This window comes from Scyliorhinus canicula, chromosome 6, assembly GCF_902713615.1.
Source record: "Scyliorhinus canicula chromosome 6, sScyCan1.1, whole genome shotgun sequence".
Classification (NCBI taxonomy): Eukaryota; Metazoa; Chordata; class Chondrichthyes; order Carcharhiniformes; family Scyliorhinidae; genus Scyliorhinus; species Scyliorhinus canicula.
The window spans coordinates 7,914,375-7,927,601 of NC_052151.1; the positions used below are offsets into that span (position 1 = coordinate 7,914,375).

The window sequence follows — 13,227 nt, forward strand, 5'->3', positions numbered from 1 at the left end:
CTATGTTAGACCTACCAAAATGCATTACCTCACATTTGTCCGGATCAAACTCCATTTGCCGTTCCTCTTCCCAAGTCTGCAACCTATCCATTTCCTGCTGTATCTTCTGACAATCTTCAGGACGAGCTGCAACTCCACCAACCTTGGTGTCATCTGTGAACTTACCAATCAGATCAGCCACATTTTCCTCCAAATCATTTAAGTACACGACAAACAACAGAGGCCCAAAAATCAACCCCTGTGGAACACCACTAGGGCTGTTATGGGCCAGGGTTTGGAGAACCCCAAAGTGTATCATGGAGTTCACCTGACCCACAACTTTTAATAGATTGTGGTATGGGGAGCACACGGCCCACTCTACAGGTGTGGTACAGCAGAAATGGAAAAGTACTTTTTAAAGCAAAACAATGTTTATTCTATGAATTCAAGTTGACCTTTTTAAAACATACAGTGAACGCCTTAGCAACCATCAATTCAAATACAACCCCCAAAGAATACAACACTAAGTAATCCTTAACTTCCCAAACAGCATCCAGAAAACAGAAGTAACACCTTTCAACAGAAGCACATTAGGTTTACATTCACTACTGAGAACACTTCTAATTCTGAATTCACCAAATGATCAAGAAATAGTCTTTTGATGGCAGAGAGAACAGCAGTACACCTGCTTGGTCTAGCTTCAGCTTCAACACTGAAAACGAAACTAAAACACACCCTGCAGCAAACACCCTAAAACAAAAGTAAAAAGCTGACAGACAGCCCAGTTCCACCCACACTCTGACATCACTGCAGTAATATGAGCAGCCAAACATTTCTTAAAGTGACATTCTCATGACACTACTTATGTTGATGGTCCCTCCGTGGACTTCAACAACTGGATCTTTATCCTCCCACTCCAGGTTCCTCTACAGCACAGATGAGATATCCCAAACCCTGGCATCAGGTAAGCAATACAACCTTTGGGACTCTCTATTCTGGTCACAGAGAACAGTGTCTATGCCCCTAACTGTATTATCCCCAATATCTTTTCTCCCCCTTCACTTGACTGGCTCCCTGTACCACTGTGCTGTGGTCAGTTTTCTCATTCTCTTTGCAGTTACCGTTCCCATCTAAACAGGGAGCAAGAATCTGAAACCTGTTGGATGGGGCCAAGGGCTGAGGCTCCTGCATTAGCTGAATTCAAGGTAGTTAGTCGAAGGGGTGTGACTGCCTCCTGAACACAACGTCCAGGCACTTCTCCTCCTCTCTGATGTGTTGCAGCATCCAAAACTTGGAGTCCAGCTCATCAACTCTAAGCCGGAGTTTCTCAAGCAACCAACACTTATAACAGATGTGGTCACTAGGAACAACAATGGGATCCCCCAGCTCCCATATCATGCAGGAATAAAACATCACCTGGTCTTCCATCCTTATTTTATTTAGTTAGTTTTTAATTTGTTTTTGAAATTTTCAACTGTTTTTTATATCACTCCTTGATCTGAAAGCAACTTGTAATCAGTAATTTAAAACACACTTTCAAATTTAGCACAGATTCCCTACTAGCCAATAGTAAGTAAACAGCAATGCATGACATCTGTGAAGGATGCCCTCTATAACGCGCTGGAAGATTTCACACACTGAGGATTCTCTGAACGAGAGCCGGGTATACTCATAGAGACCCTTGTGTGTATCACTTATGATGTACTTCCGTGGAGACTTATCGAGCTCCAGCTGTAGATCAGTGTGGCTTATGTAAATGTAGTAGCGGCCGCATCTCGGGTGTCTCCCGCTCAGGCTCTGACACCTCTAACACCGGGGCCGGCGTAAATTCTGCCCCCGCCGTGGCCGGAATTCTCCGCCACCGGGAATCGGAGGGAGCGGGAATCACGGCCCGCCGATCGGCGTGCCCCCCACGCCAATCGGCGTGCCCCCCGCGGCGATTCTCCGGCCCGCAATAGGCCGAAGTTCCGTCACTGACAGGCCTCTCCCGCCGGCGGGAATTGGAGCACCTCTGGCGCCGGCCGGGTTTGCGGCGCGAGCGGGTCCCCGGGGTCCTGGGGGGAGGCGCGGGGCGATCGGACCCCGGAGGGTGCCCCCACGGTTGCCTGGCCTGCGATTGGGGCCCACCGATCAGCGGGCGGGTCAGTGCCATGGGGGCAATCTTTTTCTTCCGCCGCCGAAGGCCTTTCGGTCAGCCCAAATGCCGGGCGGCGGGCGGCAAAGGCTGTTGGCGCCGGTTTTGGCGCCAGTCGGCGTGGCGGAAACGACTCCGGTGGGGGCCTAGCCCCTAAAGGTGCGGGGAGTTCCGCACCTTTGGGGAGGCCCAACGCCGGAGTGGTTGGCGCCACTCCGCTACACCGGGACCCTCCTCCCTGTCGGGAAGGGGAGCACCCCAGGGCTGGCAGAACCAGATGATGCAGCGGCAGCCAGGGTCTGAACCAGCTGCTCCTCAGTCCAAGGTGAACCCCAAGGGGCTTATGGGCGCCGACCGGGAGGAAGGGGGGGCTGAGTGCCTACCCGGACCCGTCCCATGGGATGGCGACAGTGGCCACCAGCACTCAGTGGCATCGCGGGAGCACCATTGTTAGCACAGTTGCTTCACACCACCAGGGTCCCAGGTTTGATTCCACCGAAGAGCCGGGGGAGTTGGCGGACATCACTATCAGGAATGGGGTATTTTCGAGCAATTAAACAACTTTGTGCACAACCATAATGATGCCTCTGTCACTTTCTTCCGCAATGCAGGCTGACCCAGGACTCTTTGCGTGTCTCTCCAGGCAACGCCCCTCCCTGTGGCACCCACCCATCCTCCGGCCGTGGTCTTTTCCCGGGAGCTATGTCCCTTCCCCTGGGTGTTTGGATGTTGGCTGCCTCGTGTGTGGTGTTGACTCCCACACAGTGTCCAGTCATCAAAGTTTGATTGGAATGCTAGGCAATGGCTCCCACATGCTACATGACCCGCCTACACAGGGAACCCACTTGGCATGTACCAAGTGCTCACTTACTAACAATGGGCAATTCCCTATTATGATAGCCTTCATCCACGCAGCCGGATGCCTCAGCACTTGGTGGAGGTTATGGGCGATTGGAGTGGCAGACAAGCAGGGACAGGGATTGCCCCCGGCATTATTGGGATCCAAGGGTTGGCATGGTGGTGCCACGAGTGAATGCCCCTCCCAGTGCCGCTCCCCCCACCCTCTAATGGCGGCCTACACTTGGGAAGTGACCCCAATCCCCCGCCAAGCACTGGGGTGGCAACGCCAGCTCCCTAGGTCTCTTTGCTGTGAGCAAAGTAAGAAGTCTTACAACACCAGGTTAATGTCCAACAGGTTTGTTTCAAATCACTAGCTTTCGGCGCACTGCTCCTTTCTCGGAGCAAAGATTGCTATTCCCCTCATCGGCTCCCCACAGAAGCCCTTCTGTCAGGGTCACATTTTAAAAAAAAAGAAGTAAATCAGAAGCACAAAAGGACTTGGGAGTCCTTGTTCACGATTCTTTTCAGGTTAACATGCAGGTTCAGTTGGCAGTTAGGAAGGCAAATGCAATATTAGCATTCATGTCGAGGGGGCTAGAATACAAGACCAGGGATGTAACTGCGGTTATATAAGGCTCTGGTCAGACCCTATTTGGAGGATTGTGAGCAGTTCTGGGCCCCATATCTAAGGAAGGATGTGCTGGCCTAAGGGTCCAGAGGACGTTCGCAAGAATGATCCCTGGAATGAAGAGGATGAGGACTCTGGGTCTGTACTCATTGGAGTTTAGAAGGAGGAGGGGGAATCTTATTGAAACTTACAGGATACTGCGAGGCCTGGATAGAGTGGGCATGGAGAAGATGTTTCCACTTGTAGGAAAAACTAGAAGCAAAGGACAGAACGTCAGACTAAAGGGACAATCCTTTAATAATAATAATAATAATAATTTTATTGTCACAAGTAGGCTTACATTAACACTGCAATGAAGTTACTGTGAAAAGCCCCTCGTTGCCACACTTCGGCGTCTGTTTGGGTACACAGAGGGAGAATTCAGAATGTCCAAATTACCCCTTTTGGGATTTGTGGGAGGAAACTGGAGCATCCGGAGGAAACCCGTGCAGACATGGGGAGAACGTGCAAACTCCACACAGACAGTAACCCAAGCCGGGAATCGAACCTGGGACCCTGGAGCTGTGAAGCAATAGTGCTAACCACTGTGCTACCGTGCTAAGCATTAGAATCTATATCCCTTCAGTCATTTTTATAATCAGCATCTTTATCAAAGTTGATGACGTTTGAACCTAAAATAAGATAATTTTGGTTGTTACAAATCTAATGGACGAAAACAGTTAAAAAGGCTTGTGCAGGTTGCAACAAGCACATGAGCAAGAATGGGGCAGAAAGGTGTGCAGTTAGGGTTGGATGAAGCGGGGTGGGAGGAGGCTTGTGTTATTGGGCTGACTGACCTAATTCAATGCTGTGGGCTCTATAGCAGTGACCCAAGCGGGAATCGAACCTGGAACTGTGAAGCAACAATGCTAACCACTGTGCTGCCATGCCGCTTTAAAACAGAGATGAGGAGGAATTTCTTCAGCCAGAGTGTGGTGAATCTGTGGAACTCTTTGCCGCAGTGGAGGCCAAATCATTGAGTGTCTTTAAGACTGACATTGATAGGTTTTTGATCAATAAGGGGATCTGGGGTTATGGGGAGAAGGCAGGAGACTGGGGATGAGTAAAATATCAGCCATGATTGAATGGCGGATCAGACTCGATCAGCCGAATGGCCTAATTCTGCTCCTGTGTCTCATGGTCTTATTACAGGCTCTGCCACAAAGCATAAAGGCAATGTCCTGGGGGAGTTCACATGGTTATTTGCAGCGGGACGGGTATGGGGACGGGGGTGTCATCTCAGAAAAGAAACACAGAACAGGCAAATGTTTTTGGCAGGATCCTTACAAACCACAAAGTATGTCCATTTCACATCAGCTAGTTCAGCTTTTATGCCTACATTGTTGCCCATTTTAAAGGTTATAATGCTAATCTTACACGCACACTATTGTCTTTTATACTGGATGTAAAATTCTTCTATTTTGTAGTTGCTACTGGCTAGGGCTCCCTTCACACAGGTTATTCATTAATCATGCCACATTGCACAATATGAAATCTAACGTGACCTGCTCTCTCAGAAAGTGCTGCCCACTGAAACTGTCTGAAATGCATTCTATGAACTCCTCATCCAGGTTACTACTGCCAATCATATGTTTCCAGTTCATATGTAGATTAAAATCACGCACTATTGGATTGGATTGGATTTGTTTATTGTCACGTGTACCGAGGTATAGTGAAAAGTATTTTTCTGTAAGCAGCTCACCAGATCATTCAGTACATGGGAAGAAAAGGGAATTAAACAAAATTCAAGAAAATACAAGAAAATACATAATAGGGCTGATGGAACCATCAATTCAGCGAACACGTGCAGCTGGATCTGAACAGAGGCTTTAATACACTTACAACAGAGCCAGCCTATTCGTTGTTGAACTCCAGATGACTGGCAGGCTGGCTCTAAGGCACTGATCTTTATACATCGGTCCCAGGGGGAGGAGTCCTGGGCGGAGCCAAGGGAGGAGCCCAGTACAAACTCTTGCGTACTCCCAGAGTGACTCCCCCTGGTGGTCAGATAGTGCAACTGCACTTACAATGGTGGATAGTGAGCATATATACACGGAGTTATATTGGCAACTATATACAGCATTGATCTTACAACGGGTAGATAACGAACATATATACATGGAGTGATATTGGCAACTATATAGTGTGAATCACATTCACCACATTCATCCCCTGTTAAAAAAATCAAGTGCGGCGGGGGCGATGGCTCAAATAGTCAGTCTGTCCGGTGGACGAATTGTCCATTTTGATCTGCGGAGCACCGGGGTTGCAGCCTCTTGCGGTGGCTGGGCGGGCGTCGAGGTCTGGGGTACGGTTGCCGGCTCCAGGGCGAGTCTTGTCCGAGCCTCATACACCTCCTGGTCGAATGGAGACTGGGGGCGCGGGGGGCAGGCTGGTGCTGGCGCTCTGGATTGGTGGGGTGAGCTTGCAGAATAGGGGGCGCAAAGGGGCGGCCGCATAGGGAACGGGGAAAGGAGTTCCTCGGTGGGGGTAGATGGGGGGCTGGATGCAGCGGGTGCCAGGTCCCGGAGGGATATTGTGTCCTGGCGACTGTCCGGGAACTCAACAAATGCGTACTGTGGGTTGGAATGAAGCAGGTGCACCTTTTCAACAATGGGGTCGGTTTTGTGCGCCCTGACGTGCTTCCTTAGGAGAACCGGGCCTGGCGTCCTCAGCCACGCCGGAAGTGAGACCCCTGTGGTAGTGCCCCTGGAAAAAATGAAGAGCCGCTCGTGAGGGATTTGGTTGGTAGCTGTACACAGGAGGGATCTAATTGCGTGGAGCGCGTCAGGGAGGACTTCCTGCCATTGGGAAACTTGGAGCTTTCTGGACCTGAGGGTCAGTCGGACAGTCTTCCAGACCGTCAAGTTCTCCCTCTCCACCTGTCCGTTCCCCCTGGGGTTGTAACTGGTAGTCCTGCTCGAGGCGATGCCCTTGTCGAACAGGTACTGACACAGCTTGTCACTCATAAAGGACGCACCCCGGTCGCTTTGCACGTAGCTGGGGAAACCGAACAGGGTGAAGACACTATGCAGGGCCCTAATGACTGTGTGGGAGGTCATATCGGGGCATGGGATGGCGAAGGGGAATCGGGAGAACTTGTCAATAATGTTAAGGAGGTAAATGTTTTTGTTAGTGGAGGGGAGTGGCCCTTTGAAATCGATCGCAAGGCGTTCAAAGGGCCTAGAAGCCTTGACCAGGTGGGCCCTTTCTGGTCTATAGAAGTGCGGTTTGCACTCCGCACATATTGGGCAGTCCCTGGTGACCGCTTTTAGCTCCTCGTTGGAGAAAGGCAGGTTTCGGGTTCTGATGTAGTGGGCGAGCCGGGTGACCCCTAGGTGGCAGAGGTCATCGTGGATGGCTTTTAGGCGGCTGATTTGCGCACTGGCGCATGTCCCGCGGGATAGGGCATCCGAGGGCTCGTTGAGCTTCCCCGGTCGATATTTGATATCGTAACTGTAGGTGGAGAGTTCAAACCTCCACCGAAGAATTTTGTCATTTTTAATTTTGCCCCTTTGCGAGTTGTCAAACATGAAGGCGACCGACCGTTGGTCGGTAATGAGGGTGAACCTCCTACCTGCGAGGTAGTGCCTCCAGTGTCGGATAGCCTCCACGATGGCTTGTGCTTCCTTCTTGACTGAGGAGTGTCGGAGTTCTGAAGCGGATAGGGTACGGGAGAAAAATGCAATGGGTCGCCCTGCTTGGTTTAAAGTGGCTGCTAGCGCTACCTCTGAGGCGTCGCTCTCAACCTGAAAGGGAGTGGATTCATCCACCGCCCGCATGGCTGCTTTGGCGATGTCGTCCCTGATGCAGCTGAAGGCCTGGCGCGCCTCAGCAGACAGGGGAAATAGTGTGGCCTTGAAGAGTGGGCGGGCTTTGTCCACATATTGAGGGACCCACTGGGCGTAGTACGAAAAGAGCCCCAAGCACCGTTGAGGGCCTTAGGGCCATGGGGGAGGGGGCGTTTTAAGAGGGGGCGCATGCGGTCCGGGTCTGGGCCCAGGACTCTGTTCTCCACGACGTAGCCGAGGATGGCTAGTCTGTTTGTGCGGAACACACATTTCTCCTTGTTATATGTAAGGTTTAATTTTTGGGCCGTCTGGAGAAAACGGTGGAGGTTGGCGTTGTGGTCCTGCTGGTCATGGACGCAGATGGTAACATTATCCAGATACGGAAACGTGGCCCGCACCCCGTACTGGTCTACCATTCGGTCCATTGCTCGTTGGAACACCGAAACCCCGTTAGTGACGCCGAAGGGAACCCGGAGGAAATGGAAGAGGCGGCCATCGGCCTCCAACGCCGTGTTGTGGCGGTCCTCCAGGCGGATTGGGAGCTGGTGGTATGTAGACTTCAGATCCACCGTGGAAAATACCCGATATTGGGCGATCTGGTTTACCATGTCTGCGATTCTGGGGAGGGGATACGCGTCTAGGAGCGTAAAGCGATTGATGGTCTGGCTATAATCGACGACCATGCAGAATCTTTCTCCAGTCTTGACCACCACCACCTGAGCTCTCCAGGGACTGTTATTGGCCTCTATGATCCCCTCACTGTGCAGCCTTCGGACCTCCGTTCTGATAAATACCCTATCCTGCAGGCTGTACCGCCTGCTGCGGGTGGCTACCGGTTTGCAATCCGGGGTGAGGTTGGCGAAGAGAGGAGGGGGGGCGATGCGCAGCATGGCGAGGCTGCAGATAGTGAGTGGGGGCAGGGGCCCGCCGAAGCTGAGGGTGAGACTCTTGAGATTACATTGGAAATCCAAGCCTTAGAGGAGTGGCGCGCTGAGGTCGGGCAAGACATACAGTTTAAATTTGGATAGCTAGCGCCTCGAATCGTTAGCGTTGCTGTAGTGCGGCCTTCGATTTGGATGGAATGGGAGCTAACGCGAGGACGATAGTTTGGTTGACGGGATAAATAGGGAGGGAACAGCGTCTTACCAGCTCTGGGTGTATGAAGCTCTCTGTGCTCCCGGAGTCGAAGAGGCACGACGTGTTGTACCCGTTGATCTGGACCTCCGTCATCGAATTTCTCAGATGCTTGGGGCGAGATTGGTCGAGGGTGACCGTGTTGAGTTGCGGGCCGCGTGGTGGGTGCCCGGGGGAGTCGAATTCTTCCGATCGGGCATCCTGTCGAGTAGATGCCGCTGCGTTCTGGCGAGCTGAGTAGCTGGCTGGGGGAGCTGAGTAATTAGCTGGAGCAGCTGGATAATTTGAGTAGTTGACTGGGACAGTAGGGCGGCCGGCTGTGGCAGCGCGATAGCTGGGGAGCCTTGTGGCACAGGCTTGGGGGGTCCTCAGGTCGGGGGCTCATGCGGGGTTAGCGTGTTCCGCGGGAAACGAGTTGAGCCTGCGGAAGGAAACTTCCATCGTAATAGCAGCCTCTACGGTAGTCTCTAAGCCCTGGACCCCATTTTCTAATAGTCTCTGGCGTACATAGCTAGATCAAAGGCCCGCTACAAAAACATCCCGCACAGCAAGCTCCCTATGTTCGGCCACGGTTACGGCCTGGTAATTGCAGTCATTTGAGAGATTGTTCAACTCGCATGCAAATTCAGCTAAAGTTTCAGTAGCCCGTTGTCGGCGAGTCGTGAACACGTGGCGGGCAAAGATCTCATTCGTGGGCCTAATATACATTTTGTCCAAAATCGCCAGCGCTGCTGTGTAGGAACCGGCTGGATTTAGTTGTGTAGAAATTCTGTGGCTTACCCTCACGTGCAGTAGGCTGAGCTTTTGTTCCTCCGTAGTTTCAGCGGTGCTGATTTCGGCCAGGTAGGCCTTAAAACATTTCAGCCAGTGGCAGAAGGTTTATTTCGCCTCTGCATCCTATGGATCAAGTTCCAGACGTCCTGGTTTTAGAGCGGATTCCATGCTTTACTTCGGCAGCTTCTTAAGTGTATTAAATTGATGGAACCATCAATTCAGCGAACACGTGTAGTTGGATCTGAACAGAGCTTTAATACACTTATAACAGGGCCGCACGGTAGCATTGTGGATAGCACAATGGCTTCACAGCTCCAAGGTCCCAGGTTCGATTCCGGCTTGGGTCACTGTCTGTGCGGAGTCTGCACATCCTCCCTGTGTGTGCATGGGTTTCCTCCGGGTGCTCTGGTTTCCTCCCACAGTCCAAAGATGTGCATGTTAGGTGGATTGGCCATGATAAATTGCCCTTAGTGTCCAAAATTGCCCTTAGTGTTGGGTGGGGTTACTGGGTTATGGGTATAGGCTGGAGGTATTGACCTTGGGTAGGGTGCTCTTTCCAAGAGCCGGTGCAGACTCGATGGGCCAAATGGCCTCCTTCTGCACTGTAAATTCTATGGAAACAGAGCCAGCCTATTCGTCGTTGAACTCCAGATGACTGGCAGGCTGGCTCTAGGGCACTGATCTTTATACATCGGTCCCAGGGGGAGGAGTCCTGGGCGGAGCCAAGGGAGGAGCCCAGTACAAACTCTCGCGTACTCCCAGAGTGACTCCCCCTGGTGGTCGGATAGTGCAACTGCACTTACAATGGTGGATAGTGAGCAGATATACACGGAGTTATATTGGCAACTATATACAGCATTGATCTTACAACGGGTAGATAACGAACATATATACATAGAGTGATATTGGCAACTGTATAGTGTGAATCACATTCACCACAAGGGCAATACAAGATATACAATGTAACTACATACGCATTGGCATTGGATGAGCATACAGGGTGTAGTGTTAATGACGTCAGTCAATAAGAGGGTCATTTAGGAGTCTGGTGACAGTGGGGAAATAGCTGTTTTTGAGTCTGTTCATGCGAGTTCTCAGACTTCTGTTTCTCCTGCCCGATGGAAGAAGTTGAAAAAGTGAGTAAGCCGAGCGGGAGGGATCCTTGATTATGCTGTCCGCTTTCCCCAGGCAGTGGGAGGTGTAAATGGAGTCCATGGATGGGAGGCAGGCTTGTGTGATGGACTGGGTGGTATTCACGACTCTATGAAGTTCCTTGCGGTCCTGGGCCGAGCAGTTGCCATACCAGGCTGTGATGCAGCCCGATAGGATGCTTTCTATGGTGCATCTGTAAAAGTTGGTAAGGGTTAATGTGGACATGCTGAATTTCCTGAGTTTCCTGAGGAAGAATAGGCGCTGTTGTGCTTTCTTGGTGATAGCTTCGACGTGAGTGGACCAGGACAGATTTTTGGTGATGTGCAACCCTAGAACTTTGAAACTGCTAACCATCTCTACCTCGGCCCCGTTGATGCTGACATGGGTGTGTACAGTACTTTGCTTCCTGAAGTCGATGACCAGCTCTTTAGTTTTGCTGGCATTGAGGGAGAGAATGTTGTCGTTACAGCGCTCCACCAGGTTCTCTATCTCCCTCCTGTATTCTGACTCGTCGTTATTCGAGATCCGGCCCACTATGGTTGTATCGTCGGCAAACTTGTAGATGGAATTGGAACCAAGTTTTGCCATGCAGTCGTGTGTGTACAGGGAATAGAGTAGGGGGCTAAGTACGCAGCCTTGAGGGGCACTGGTATTGAGGACTATTGTGGAGGAGGTGTTGGTGTTCATTCTTACTGATTGTGGTCTGTGGGTCAGAAAGTCGAGGATCCAGTTGCCGAGAGAGGAGCCAAGTCCTAGGTTTTGGAGCTTTGATATGAGCTTGGCTGGGATTATGGAGTTGAAGGTGGAGCTGTAGTCAATAAATAGGAGTCTGATGTAGGAGTCCTTGTTTTTGAGATGCTCTAGGGATGAGTGTAGGGCTAGGGAAATGGCGTCTGATGTGGACCGGCTGCGACGGTATGCGAATTGAAGTGGGTCAAGGCGTATCAGGAGTATGGAGGTGATGCACTTCATGTTCAGCCTCTCGAAGCATCTCATTACAACTGACATCAGGGCCACTGGGCGGTAGTCATTGAGGCATGCTGCCTGGTTCTTCTTTGGTCCCGGAATGATGGTGGTATTCTTGAAGCAGGTGGGGACCTCGGAGTGGAGTAGGGACAGGTTAAAGATGTCTGTGAATACCTCTGCCAGCTGAGTGCACGACCAGTGATCCCGTCGTGGCCTGTCGCATTCCGCGGGTTGTCTTATCATAAGTGTTGTGTTCTGTGATATAACCACAGCTTCACAGCGCCAGTGTCCCTGGTTCGATTCCCAGCTGGGTCACTGTCTGCGTGGGTTTCCTCCAGGTACTCCAATTTCCTCCCACAATTCCCGAAAGATATATTTGTTAGGTGAATTGGACATTCTGAATTCTTCCTTTGTGTACCCAAACAGGCACCAGAATGTGGCGATGAAGGGCTTTTCACAGTAACTGCATTGCAATGTAAGCCTACTTGTGACGATAAAGAGTATTATTATTATTATTATTATTATAATAACCGTTGTAATAATGTACACTGAACATTTAACTGGAAAGATGATTTATGAACAAACAAATGGAAAGATGACTGGCAGACTATTGGATAGCTACTAAATGGATTCAGTGAATTTACCTGGAGCTTTCCAGCCTCCCCGGACAGGTGCCGGAATGTGGCGACTAGGGGCTTTTCACAGTAACTTCATTGAAGCCTACTCGTGACAATAAGAGATTTTCATTTCATTTTTCATTTCAAGTACGACTATCCTCTTGTACGTCTCACTACCAACTGGCAGATCGCGTGACAGATGTCTGAGTCCACCAGCTGGTTGGAGGTTGCAAACCTAACGAAAAACAGAACTGTGCATAGGCAAATACCACATCCCCGTTCCTCTGAAAATATTAGCATTTGCATTCAAATATGACTGTGTTATGAAACATGATCTGCCTTATTATTTTACACATGTCATATATACAGATGCAGTAGCTTTCGGAGCACTGCTCCTTCCTCAGGTGAATGAAGAGAAAGGAGCAGTGCTCCAAAAGCTAGTGTTTGAAACAAACCTGTAGGACTTCAACTTGGTGTTGTAAAACTTATTACTGTGCTCACCCCAGTCCAACGCCGGCATCTCCACATCATATACAGATGCAACTGTGCATAACTGTGTTGAAAAATGTGAGGTTATCCATTTTGGTAGGAATAACAGCAAACGGGATTATTATTTAATCGATAAAATATTAAAGCATGCCGCTGTGCAGAGAGACCTGGGGGTGCTAGTGCATGAGTCACAAAAAGTTGGTTTACAGGGGCAACAGGTGCTAGAGGGATGGAGTTTAAGACTAGGGAGATTATGTTGCAATTGTATAAGATGTTAGTGAGGCCACACCTGGAGTATTGTGTTCAGTTTTGGTCTCCTTACTTGAGAAAGGACGTACTGGCACTGGAGGGTGTGCAGAGGAGATTTACTAGGTTAATTCCAGAGCTGAAGGGGTTGGATTATGAGGAGAGGATGAGTAGACTGGGACTGTACACATTGGAATTTAGAAGGATGAGGGGGGATCTTATAGAAATGTTTAAAATTATTAAGGGAATAGATAGGATAGATGCGGGCAGGTTGTTTCCACTGGTGGGTGAAAGCAGAACTAGGGGACATAGCCTCAAAACAAGGGGAAGTAGATTTAGGACTGAGTTTAGGAGGAACTTCTTCACCCAAAGGTTTGTGAATCTATGGAATTCCTTGCCCAGTGAAGCAGTTGAGGCTCCTTCATTAAATGTTTTTAA

At 50.2% G+C, this 13,227-nt stretch overlaps 1 protein-coding gene across 1 annotated transcript in view; it reads left to right on the forward strand.

Annotated features, from left to right (window-relative positions):
- Positions 1–13,227, forward strand: part of LOC119966923 (dynein heavy chain 8, axonemal-like) — a 1,786,259-nt gene that overhangs the window by 285,690 nt on the left and 1,487,342 nt on the right. The gene's annotated exons all lie outside the window — the stretch shown is intronic.